Raw genomic sequence first — 11,508 nt, 5'->3', positions numbered from 1 at the left:
ACCTTGGGATCTGGGTTAAAAAAATAGACAAAAGCCAAATTACCCATTACTCAGGTAGATAAGGAAAAGAGAGACCCTCAATGCAATAGGTTCTTGTGAAAAAAATTCTAGGTTTTGTATCATCTGGGAAGCTTCAATGCCACATTTTAGAAACCTACTATGTGTCAGAAACTGTACTAAAATTGTTATTCAAGTAGGTGGTGTGTTTACTAAAAGAAAAAGGGTCAGTAAAATCTTAAGAGTTGTCATCATAAATTCAACGTTTAGCCTTTTAGAAGAGACACCACAGTTTTCTGGGCTTTTCAGACCACCCCAAAGGTGAGTTCAGGGGTGGGATGGGTGGAAGGGATAACATATTTTAAAAGGACTGTTAACAAGGAAGAGCACACCTAGACAAGGGAAACAGGATGCCAAAGGATCTGGAAGTTCTGTATTTTAAGAAATAACTGAAGAAACGGTAGAAAAATATACACCAGGCTGGGCATGGTAGCTTACACTTGATTCTTTCACACCTGTAATCCCAGCTCTTTGGGAGGCTGAAGTGGGAGGATTGCTTAAGTCTGGGAGTCTGAGACCAGTTTGGGCAACATAGAGAGGCCTTGTCTCTACAATAAATCAAAAAAATTAGCTGGATGTGGTGACACTCCTATAGTCCCAGCTACTTGGGAGGTCGAGGGAGAAGAATCTCCTGAACTCAGCAGGTGGATGCTGTGGTAGCTGTGAGCATGCCACTATACTCGAGCTTGGGTAACAGTGAGACTCCGAATTATTTAAAAAGATAGCATAGCTCTAAGTGTATAAGTTTTAGTCAGCAAGTGTTTGTTCTCTTTTGTTCTAAGAGCCACCAAGTAAGCAAAGGTGCAAAAATGACTGAATTATAGCATCTCCTTTGAAAACTGTGCAGCAAAAGATTTGAATGAATTCACAACTTGATAATATTACTTTCAAATAATTATCATATGCATAAATACAAGCGGCAAATAGGAATTCTGAATTCGTCCTAGTCACCATAGAAGGTTATCCTTTCAACATTTTAATGCAATTAAAATAATAAAATTGAATGAATATTTCCTTCAACAGGAATAATTTTCATGGAAAAGCTTATCTTTCTACTGGGTATTAGGGGTGGGTAAAAAAATCTAACTTCTATCCCTGTAGTAGAATTCAAGGGCTGATTAAATTTTTAATAGTTTTTCACCCAAATTTTTATCCCCTTTGTAATCAGAACCTAACTCCAAAGGTGGCACTGATGGTACTGAAAATGAATTCAAGCAAATAAGGGAACTTTACAAGCAGGCTTTTCTTTTTAAGTCCATGGGGAGCTGACTTTTCTCAAATGCTAGAATGTTTCAGTGATTTGAGCTGGCAAGAATATGATTTAAAAAATTCTGATACAAAGTACAGAGGATTATGTTTTTCTAAAAGTGAAGGGAAGACATTCTTTTTCCATGGAGAATTCTTCCATTTTACATCTGAAATGTCCTTGCATTGGTACCACAGAACCGCAATCTGTTGATGCCCTTTTTCTTCCAACTCTAACAGAAACTGAAATATACCCATGTTGGTGTAAAAGTACATATATTTGCAGTCTATTTATCCTACCTGATCATTATTTTGCTTTTTTTAACCATGTTCTTCCCTCATCATAATTATTGCATTATCTCCTGAGAGACAGTGTGTGTGTGAGATACATAATAATTTTAAAAAGCCCATGAGACTGACACCTCTGATGAAAACAAGGCTGTCATTATTTTATAGGCAGACCTGGTATTAAAGTGTCTGAGGATCAATAGAGATCAATATAACTCAAGTATTCAGAATGAGTAAGACGTTAAGTATCATTTTACTTGTGTGTATATTTATCTTTTGTTAAATCTTGTCTTTCTCTGTCAGCTTCTCAGAATTGAGATCAGATAACTGTTGGAAAGAATGAAAATGAAGATAATGTTGTACCATAGTGCAACCAGAACATGTTGGGGGAGTTTCATGAGTGCTGTTTTATTTATGTTCTGTATTTACATAATGGTCACAGATGTTCCTGTTATCTTACCTATTATGGCAGATGACATTTGTGGTGGAGAACATGTGTAGAATCCACTCATTGCAAATGAAAAAAAAAATCCACTGAACAGGACTAGATATTTTATACATTCTATTCAGAAAGGCTGATTATCTAAAAAACATCAGAACCACTATAACCAAATAAAATGAACAGACTAAAAGGCATGACTAGTGGCATCCAGTTGGTTTGATAAATCATCCACCTTAAGGAGGAGTGGATCTGTCTAGGAGATGGACTGAGGAGATTGCTTGCTCAAACCTTCCACTTTCCTGCTTGTAGTATTTGGTAAGTGCTATCAAATGACACTTTCTACTTAAGGAAATCATAGCTTAGTGCCTTCAGAGTCTCTACAAAAACCACTTGGGTATTCAAATACTTTCTCTAACTTGGAATTTAAGCTATAAAGGCAATAGATGAAAAAGGGCAAACAGAATATTTTTTTAAAAAACTGACTTCTCTCTAAGGATTTTTGTTGTAATTCAAAATATGAGATGCATCATAGAGAGTTTTAGTAAATACAAGACAGTCTTTGGAATTATAGTTGAATTTTGATCATTCAGATACTCACCTTTCTCATATAGGCAACCAGTGTGTTACTATCTGAAGCTTCAGTAACCATCTACTAAATTTTGCTAGACAAGGAAAATTTAGTCAATATTCTTTAGCATGCCTCTTGATTACAACTTGCATTCACTTGTGGCTTTCTGATGTCAGCCTGATAGATTTCGCATAATTTGGGTGCCTGTGCATCTTTTAGAAGGAAAGGTTGCTTTCCAGAACATACTAACATTGATTGTCACTATATTGTGGCTGGTGAGATGCCAATGTGCTCGTTGTAGAATTTCACCCAGTTTAGAAGGATCCTGGTTGGCAGAGTTTGAATTATATATAGACATTTTGGATGGTCCTTTGCAGATTTTTTTTTTTTTTTAAAGTAGGAGGCTCACTTCGTCGTCCAGGCTGGAGTGCAGTGGCATGCTCATCGCCATCCCAGTGTCCACCTGCTGCGCTTCGGCAATCCTTCCCCCTCGGCCTTTCAAGTAGTTGGAACTACAGGCACGCACTACCACTCCTGGCTAATTTTTCTGATGTATTGTAGAGAGGAAGTCTCACCAAGTTGCTCGGGTTGGTCTTGAACTTGCAGGCTCAGGCAATTGGCTCACCTCGGCTTCTCAAAGTGCTGAGATTACAGGCTGAATTGCCGAGCCTGGCCCCCTTGCAGATATTAAATGAGGGCAGTAGGAAAGCTCTGCCCAGAAATCTCCCCAATTTCTAGAGTGCCTGAAATCCCAATTTACGATATTTACTACTTTGTATTAAGCATTGTTTTCTTCAGGTAATCTTATTTTAAAACTATAAATGTTAGTATGGTTGCTTGTCCTAATTTCATTTATTCTGTTACAGAAATACATATTTTCTTGGAGGAAGGATAGTCCTACATGAAGAAAAATTACTGTATATCAAAAGTTTTCTTGGCCATATATTCAAATTTCTTCAAAATTTTTACAATGGCCACTCTTGATGTGTAAAAAGAATCTTTTTCAGAAGCGCTGGCTTTCTTTTTTCCCTCCTTTTTTTCTCTTTTATAATTGACACATAATAATTGTACATATTTATGGAGTACATGGTATTTTGAGACATGCAATGTATAGCGATCAGGGTGATTAGCATATCCAACACCCTCAAATATTTATCATTTCTTTGTGTTAGAAACATTCAAAACCATCTATTCTACCTACTTCAAAAATACAATGAATTATTCTTAACCACAGTCACCCTACAGTGCTGTAGACCACTAGAATGCATTCCTCCTATCGGCTGTAATCTAAATAACCTCTTCCAATAATCCCCTCTGTCTACTCTTCCCAGCCTCAAGTAACTACTGTTCTACTCTTTACTTCTATGCTATTAACTTCAAGTATGAATGAGAACATGTTATCGTTTTTAGTTACTTTTGTTTCTGGTTAACCAAGATAGTATGTTGCAAAACAGTAAACACAATGCCAGAATGATTCCACGTTTTGCAAAACAAAAACCAAAAAAGGAATAAAGCAGGTTACAAACAGTTTTACAAATAAATAAATTTGCACATTAATCTCATTTCTTTTTCTTTTTGAAAATAAAACCTCTCAATTATCTGAGATAGAGCAATTGAGCTTTGGACTAACAGTGATAGAAATAATAGTAAACAGTATAATTAGTTAAAAAGTAACATTTCTAAAATAACCAAAAGCATGTACATATTCGAGATCTTGGTCTTTTAGAACTACATAGAGCCCAGTCACTTTGTGATATGAAGTCACTTTACTGATAGAGAACAGTTGCTGCAAGTAACACGAATTAGTGACTGGACGGAGATGTCTGTGAATTGAGGTGTGAGGCACAGAGGGGTGACAGTTGTAATCTTTGTTACCTGCTGAAGTAATTCCTGACCTGGATGGAGAGAGGAGAATGACAACATTGTGGACCCTTGATGGGGATTGGGATGAGGGCAGAGTTCACAAGGGTGGCAATGACCGGAGGCCAGTGAGCAGAGACAAGGTCATGTCTAATGCTGGATTCTTTAGAAATGTGGGGGAAGCTGGGTAAAGTGGCTCACGTCTGTAATCCTAGCACTTTGGGAGGCCGAGGTGGGAGGATTGCTTGAACCCAGGAGTTTGAGACTGGCCTAGGCAATATATCAAATCTTTTCCTCTACCAAAAAAGAAAAGAAAAAAATTAGCCAGGCGTGGTGGTGTGAGTCTGTAGTCCCTGTTACTTGGGAGGCTGAGGCAGGCAGAAGGAGTACTTAAGCCCAGAAGGTCAAGGCTACATTGAGCTGTAATCCTGCCACTGCACTCTAGCCTTGGTGACAGAGTGAGATTCAGACTCAAAAAAATAACATAACTAAACAAACAAATAAGTAAAAATATGAAAGAAAGGTGGAGGGTAATTAGCTCACTTGACAAGCTGATGAAGGACAGTTTTAATTTGAAACAAGGTGAGATCAGCCGTGAAACTGAACAACAATGCAAGCTGATATAAGAGCAACCATAGCAATCCTAAAAAATATTTCCACTATTAAATGGATGCTGTGTCTCCTATTGATTGGTTCTCACTGTGAGTTGGGATCAACCATGATTTCCTTCTCTTCAGACTGCTGTTACTGTTGGTTGCATGGGAAGTATAGACACCAGAGGAAGATATACCAGAAGGTTTGCTGTAGTTATCTCTGGATAGAGGCGTTATGGGTGATTTTTATCATCATCTTCTCCCTCCCCCCACCACGTTTTCTAAATTTTCCGTAATGAACATTCATTACTTTTGTAGTATGAAAAATAAAAGGCTATGACAGTAACAGGGAAATTTGATCTCTGGACTTCCCCCCCCCACCCGCGTCGGAGTCTCATTCTGTCACCCAAGCTGTGGTGCAGTGGCACCATCACAGTTCACCTCAGCCTTGACCTCTTGTACTCAGGTGATCCTTCTGCCTCAGCTTTCTGGAGAGCTGGGACTGCAGGTGTGTGCCATCATATCTGGCTAATCTTTTGATTTATTGTAGAGATAAGGTCTTGCTACGTTGACCAGGCTATTCTCAAACTCCAGGGCTCAAGCGATCCTCTCATCTCAGCCTCCCAAAATGTTGGGATTACAGGTGTGAGCCACTGCTCCTGGCCTGATCTCTGGACATGTATAAAACCAGTCTAATTCTGCCAACTGCGGTAGCTGTTTTTTTTTTTTCATAAACTGGAGTAGTCGGAAGACAGAGTTACATTCTTCATGAATGTGTCAAACACAACTCCACTATTCTAATTGCTTCCCCAAAGGGCTTGAAACTGTTAAATTATCTAATGCTTAATTTACTTCAGGGAATAATTGACTTACTGTGTAAGATTTTATCAACCAAATATGTCTTAATTTGAATTAAAAAGCTGACCTATTTATACAAGGCTACCCCGCTGATACTTTGGTTTAGGATTTTAACAAACAAACAAACAAACAGATTTGAAAAGGGGAGAGGGTTTCCTTTATGTTAAGAAATATGACTTTTGAAACAAATTAATAGAATTTCTTTCATTTTTTGAAACTCCTGTTTGAAAGATAAATGTTACTATAGTCTCTGAATTTTTTAAAATACAGATCAAACTCTTATTTTTGCTCGGGCAAGATTTTGCCAAATTTTACATATCTATGTATAGACACACACACACACACACACACACACACACACACACTCACACACTCACACATACGTGGGTATATATGAGAATATCTTTAAAATATTCATATCTTGCTTAATTTTAGAAAACGATTTGATGTAGCTTATGCTCACTTCCTAATGAAGGAATTGCAGTTGTTTTGCTTCTTCAAATGAAGCTGTAGTTCACATGTTCTACCAGAGTGTTTATTATATTTCAGCAAAAATAACCAGAAGTAGGATTCCTGGGTCAGACCAGAGGTGTGTTGGGTTATAGTTGCACCTATTGGTGTCCTCACAAGCAGTTAGAGCATCTCTTTCTCCAGAGTTGGTCATGCTGGGTGTTATAAATTTGTACCAATCTGATCACTGAACAAGGGCATCTACTTTTACTTAAATTACATTTGCCTGACTAGTCATGAGGATGAATATCTCTTCTTTGTCTTCCACTACCTCCCTAGTCATACATAGCTCTTGCCCATTTTTTGACTGGATAGTTTTTTTTTTCGTTATCAATATATAGGAGCCTTAAGTATTTTATAAATAATAACCTTTTGATGGCCATCTAGACTGCAAACATCATTTGCGTTTTTTACATGGTATCTTTTAAAAACCAAACTGTTTAATTATTTTATTTTATTTATTTTTGAGTTGAGTCTCACTCTGTTACCCAGGCTAGAGTCCAGTGGCAAGATCATGGCTCACCACAGCCTCGACTTCCTGGGCTCAGGTGATCATTCTGCCTCAGGCTGGAGTACCGTGGGCACAATCGCCTCAACTGCCTGGGCTCAGGTGATCTTCTCTCCTCAGCCTTCTGTGTAGCTGGGACTACAGGTATGTGCCACCATGCCCGACTACCTTTTTGATTTTTTTGTAGAAACAAGGTCTTGCCATTTGCCTAGACTAGTCTCAAACTCTTGGGCTCAGGCAGTCGTCTTGTCTTGGCCTCCCAAAGTGCTGGGATTACAGGCATGAACCAGCATGCCTGGCCCAAACTGTTTAATTTTTATGTTGTCAAATATTTTGACCTTTTCTTTTTTGACTTTTAGATGTCTGCTTAGCTTAGAAAGATCTCCACTCCCAGTTTACAAAAATATTTTTCTATGTATTTTTAGAATTTTAGATTAAGCCATTAATTTTACAGGTAAACATTTACTTCATTTGAAATTTATTTTTAAAAGTGGTATGAGGTAAAAAATCTACTTTTTTTGTCTTTCAGATGCATAAGCAATTGTTCACACACCATTTATAAACAAATCACCTTCCATTTAAATTTAAATACTATCTTTATTCTGCTGTAGGTGCTCATGCATACTGGAGGAGATAATTAAAACACAAACCTTGAAGTACACACTTTATCAGTCCAGTTGACTAATGCAATTTAGTGGTAAATAAGATATGCCTTTTTAACAATGTGCATGCATGCACATCGACAGATCCTCCCGATATGACACCAGTACCTTCTTTTACTAATTGCCCTTGAAATTCATACAATGCATGTGGTTCGTTAATGAACCTTGTTCACTAGTTTTTATTCCTGTATTTTCTGAGTTGTAGCTGGTCCAGGAAAGATATTTTTTACTACTGGATATTTTTGGGCATAGTAGCCCTTGTAGCATTTTGATCATAAATTTTCATTTGCACTATGAATTTTAACTCACAAAATTCATCATCTATACACTTTCAGAGAGGGAGTTAGTGTAAATTTATTGTTTATGTATTTTTAAAATTTAGCCTTATCCAAGTTTGTCAGATATAGTATACATAATCAATTTGCTTTTGATTTAATACAATTTCATGATATATACTTATGGTGGTTCAAGTAAATAAGGCTCTATTGGCAATTTTTCTAGACATAAATATAACCAAAGTCATGAGATTTTATACACTAATAAAAGTCTTGAAATGGCAGAACTCTTATTTAATGGAATACTCTTGATCTCATTGAAGGAGGTAGATTGATTTGAGCTCATTATTTACACCACTGTAGTAATTGATTTAGTGGCCTGATGTCACACAGATTCTATATATTACCCATGTGACTGGGTTGGAACCAGTCTTTAAAGAAACAATTCAAGAAATGACACAGTTATACATAGGATCATTTTACTATAACTTAAAAATCGAATTTTCTTTCTATTTTCCTTTATTTTAATTTCCAAATTATCTAATATAAATAAAAATAGAATTAAATTATTTTTGATTACTTATTTTATTTTAATTTTAATTTTTGAGTTGGGGGTCTCACTCTGTTGCCCAGGCTGGAGTGCAGGGGCACAATCACGGCTCAACACAGCCTTGACCTCCATGGCTCAGGTCATCCTTCTGCCTCAGCCTCCCGAGTAGCTGGTACTACAGATGCACACCACCATGCCTGGCTAATTTTTTGATTTACTGTAGAGATGAGGTCTCGCTCTCTTGCCCAGGCTGGTCTCGAACTCCTGAACTCAAGCAATCCTCCCACCTTGACCAAAGTGCTGAGATTACAAGTGTAACACCTTTTCATCAAGCACATACTTTATGCCAGACAATATATAGGTGCTAGGATTACAACAGCTCTGATTTCTTAGTTTTTTTTGTCTAATTTGAATATGACAGCTATAAAATTATAGTTTGTTAATAAAGAGTTTACTTCATTTATTCAGACCCTATATTATTCCAAAAGGGATTTAAGGAGGCTCAAGAATTATTATGATTATTATGATTATTATGATTATTTTGAGTTGGAGTCTCACTCTGTCACCCAGACTGGAGTGCAGTGGCACACTCCCGGCCACTGCAGCCTCGCCCTGCTGGGCTCTGGCGCTCCTTCCGCCTCAGCCTTCCGAGTAGCAGGAACTACAGGTGCGCATTACCACGTACGGCTAATTTTTGATTTATTGTAGAGACGAGGGCTCGCCAAGTTGCCTGGGCGGGTCTTGAACCCACGGGCTCAGGCAATCCACTTGCCTCGGCCTCCCAAAGGCGCGGGATTACAGGCTGAGCCACTGAGTCTGCCCAAGAATTATTTTAATTAACTTCAGATGAGAGTTGTGCTTGAATTATTTAAGCGTCATTCATCCTAAGCGACGCAGACTTCTGTGCTGAACTTCCAGGCACATATCCTTGTCCTCTAGTGGTGATGAGTAGTGAAAATAAAAACAGGATCCTGAGCTGGGCTCGGGGGCTCAGCCTGTAATCCCGCGCCTTTGGGAGGCTGAGGTGAGTGGATTGCCTGAGCCCGCGGGTTCGAGACCCGCCTGGGCAGGCGAGACCTCATCTCTACAATAAAAAACAAAAAAATTAGCCGGGTGTGGTAGCGCGCGCCTGTAGTTCCAGCTACTTGGAAAGCTGAGGTGGAAGGATCGCTGGAACCCAGCGGGTCGAGGCTGTGGTGACCGGGAGCGACCACTGCACTCCAGTCTGGGTGACAGAGTGAGACTCCAACTCAAAAACAACAACAACAACAACAACAACAAAGACCAGGATCCTGAAAATTCAAAAAAGAAAACAATGGTTTGTGTCCTAACAGTGTATCTTCCAGTAACAGATGATGTCATATAACTATCGCATAACGAGTCTTTATTATTATTACTATGTTTTAGATTGGAAAATATAGTTTACTTACAAAGTAGAGAGAGAGAGAAAGAGAGAGAGAAAGAGAGAAAGGAGATTCACCTCCCCAAAGTAGGGTAGGGAGCAAAAGCTAGGAAACATGGTGGCCATAGCTCAAAGAGCCATTTGGACACACTGACCCACTGGAGTTTAGCAAAGCAATGGTTGGCGAGTCTATATTAATATAAGATGTAATTTAAAAAGTTTACTTTTGAATAGGTTATGTAGGTGCAGGCCATATAATTCTAAAGATGTAAAATGGCATTCAAGGAAAAGTGAGTTTCCTGCCTGGCCCTGTTCGCCAAGTACCTACCCCTGCTTGCTCCTTTTATTTTTTTATTTTTTATTTTTTTTGAGTTGGAGTCTCACTCTGTTGCCCAGACTGGAGTGCAGTGGTCGCTCCCGGCCACCGCAGCCTCGACCTGCTGGGCTCCAGCGATCCTTCTGCTTCAGCCTTCCAAGTAGCCGGAATTACAGGCATGTGCTACCATGCCCAGCTGATTTTTTGATTTATTGTAGAGATGAGGTCTGGCTGCCCAGGTGGGTCTCGAACCTGCGGGCTCAGGCAATCCGTTCACCTCAGCCTCCCAAGGTGCGGGATTACAGCCTGAGCCACCGAGCCCAGCTTGCTTGCTCCTTTTAAAAGGCAATCCTTTTATTTGTTTTATTCTTCATGAGATACTTTGTACAATTTGCAAATATAGGGATTCATATGTGTGTGTGTCAATTAATCCATACATAAACGATGTCTAGCATACTATACATTGTTTTACCCCTTACTCTCTCTCTCTCTCTCTCTCTTTATTTTAATAGCTTTAAGGTTACAAATAGTTTTGATTACATGGATGCATTGTGTAGTGGTGAAAAAATCTGGGATTTAAATGTACCCTCCACTCCCACCTACATACACTGTACCTGATAGGTTATTTTTTGTTCCTCCACCCCTTCTCTCTGCCCCTCTTGGAGTTCCCAGTGTCCATTATCCCATTCTCTATGCCTTTGTGGATCCTCAGCTTAGCCCCCACTTATAAGTGCAGTGTTCAGTTTTCCGTTCCTGCCTTAGTTCACATAGAATAATGGTCTCCACTTCTCAAAAGAAGATATACGGGCAGCCAACAGACACATGAAAAAGTGCTCAGCCTCACTCATCATCAGAGAAATGCAAATCAAAACCACCTAACGCCTGTAAGAATAGTTATCTTAATAAAAAAAACAACAACAGATACTGGCAAGGATATGGAGAAAAAGGAACGCTTCTACACTGCTGGTGGGAATGCAGACTAGTACAAACTCTTTGGAAGACAGTGTGGCAATTTCTGAAAGAGCTAGAAATTGACCTTCCTTATGACTCAAAAATTCCCCTATTGGGAATATACCCGGAGGAACTCAAATTATTCTACGAAAAAGGTACCTGCACACATATGTTTGTTGCAGCTTTATTCACAATAGCAAAAACATGGAACCAACCGTATTACCCATCGAAGCTGGACTGGATAAAAAAATGTGGTACATATACACAATGGAATATTATGCAACCATAAAGAAGGACAAGCATATGAACTTTGCAGCAAATTGGATAAATTTGGAGTCTATCATTCTCATTGATTTATCACATAAACAAAGAACTGAACAATTATAATGCTTTAAGAAAGTGATTGGCAGTAGTGGAAAACTG

This window comes from Carlito syrichta, unplaced genomic scaffold (genome assembly GCF_000164805.1).
Source record: "Carlito syrichta isolate Samal-C Ts95f unplaced genomic scaffold, Tarsius_syrichta-2.0.1 Scaffold309726, whole genome shotgun sequence".
Classification (NCBI taxonomy): domain Eukaryota; kingdom Metazoa; phylum Chordata; class Mammalia; order Primates; family Tarsiidae; genus Carlito; species Carlito syrichta.
The sequence above is the reverse complement of the archived record's forward strand: the minus strand, read 5'-3'. Positions refer to the sequence as shown.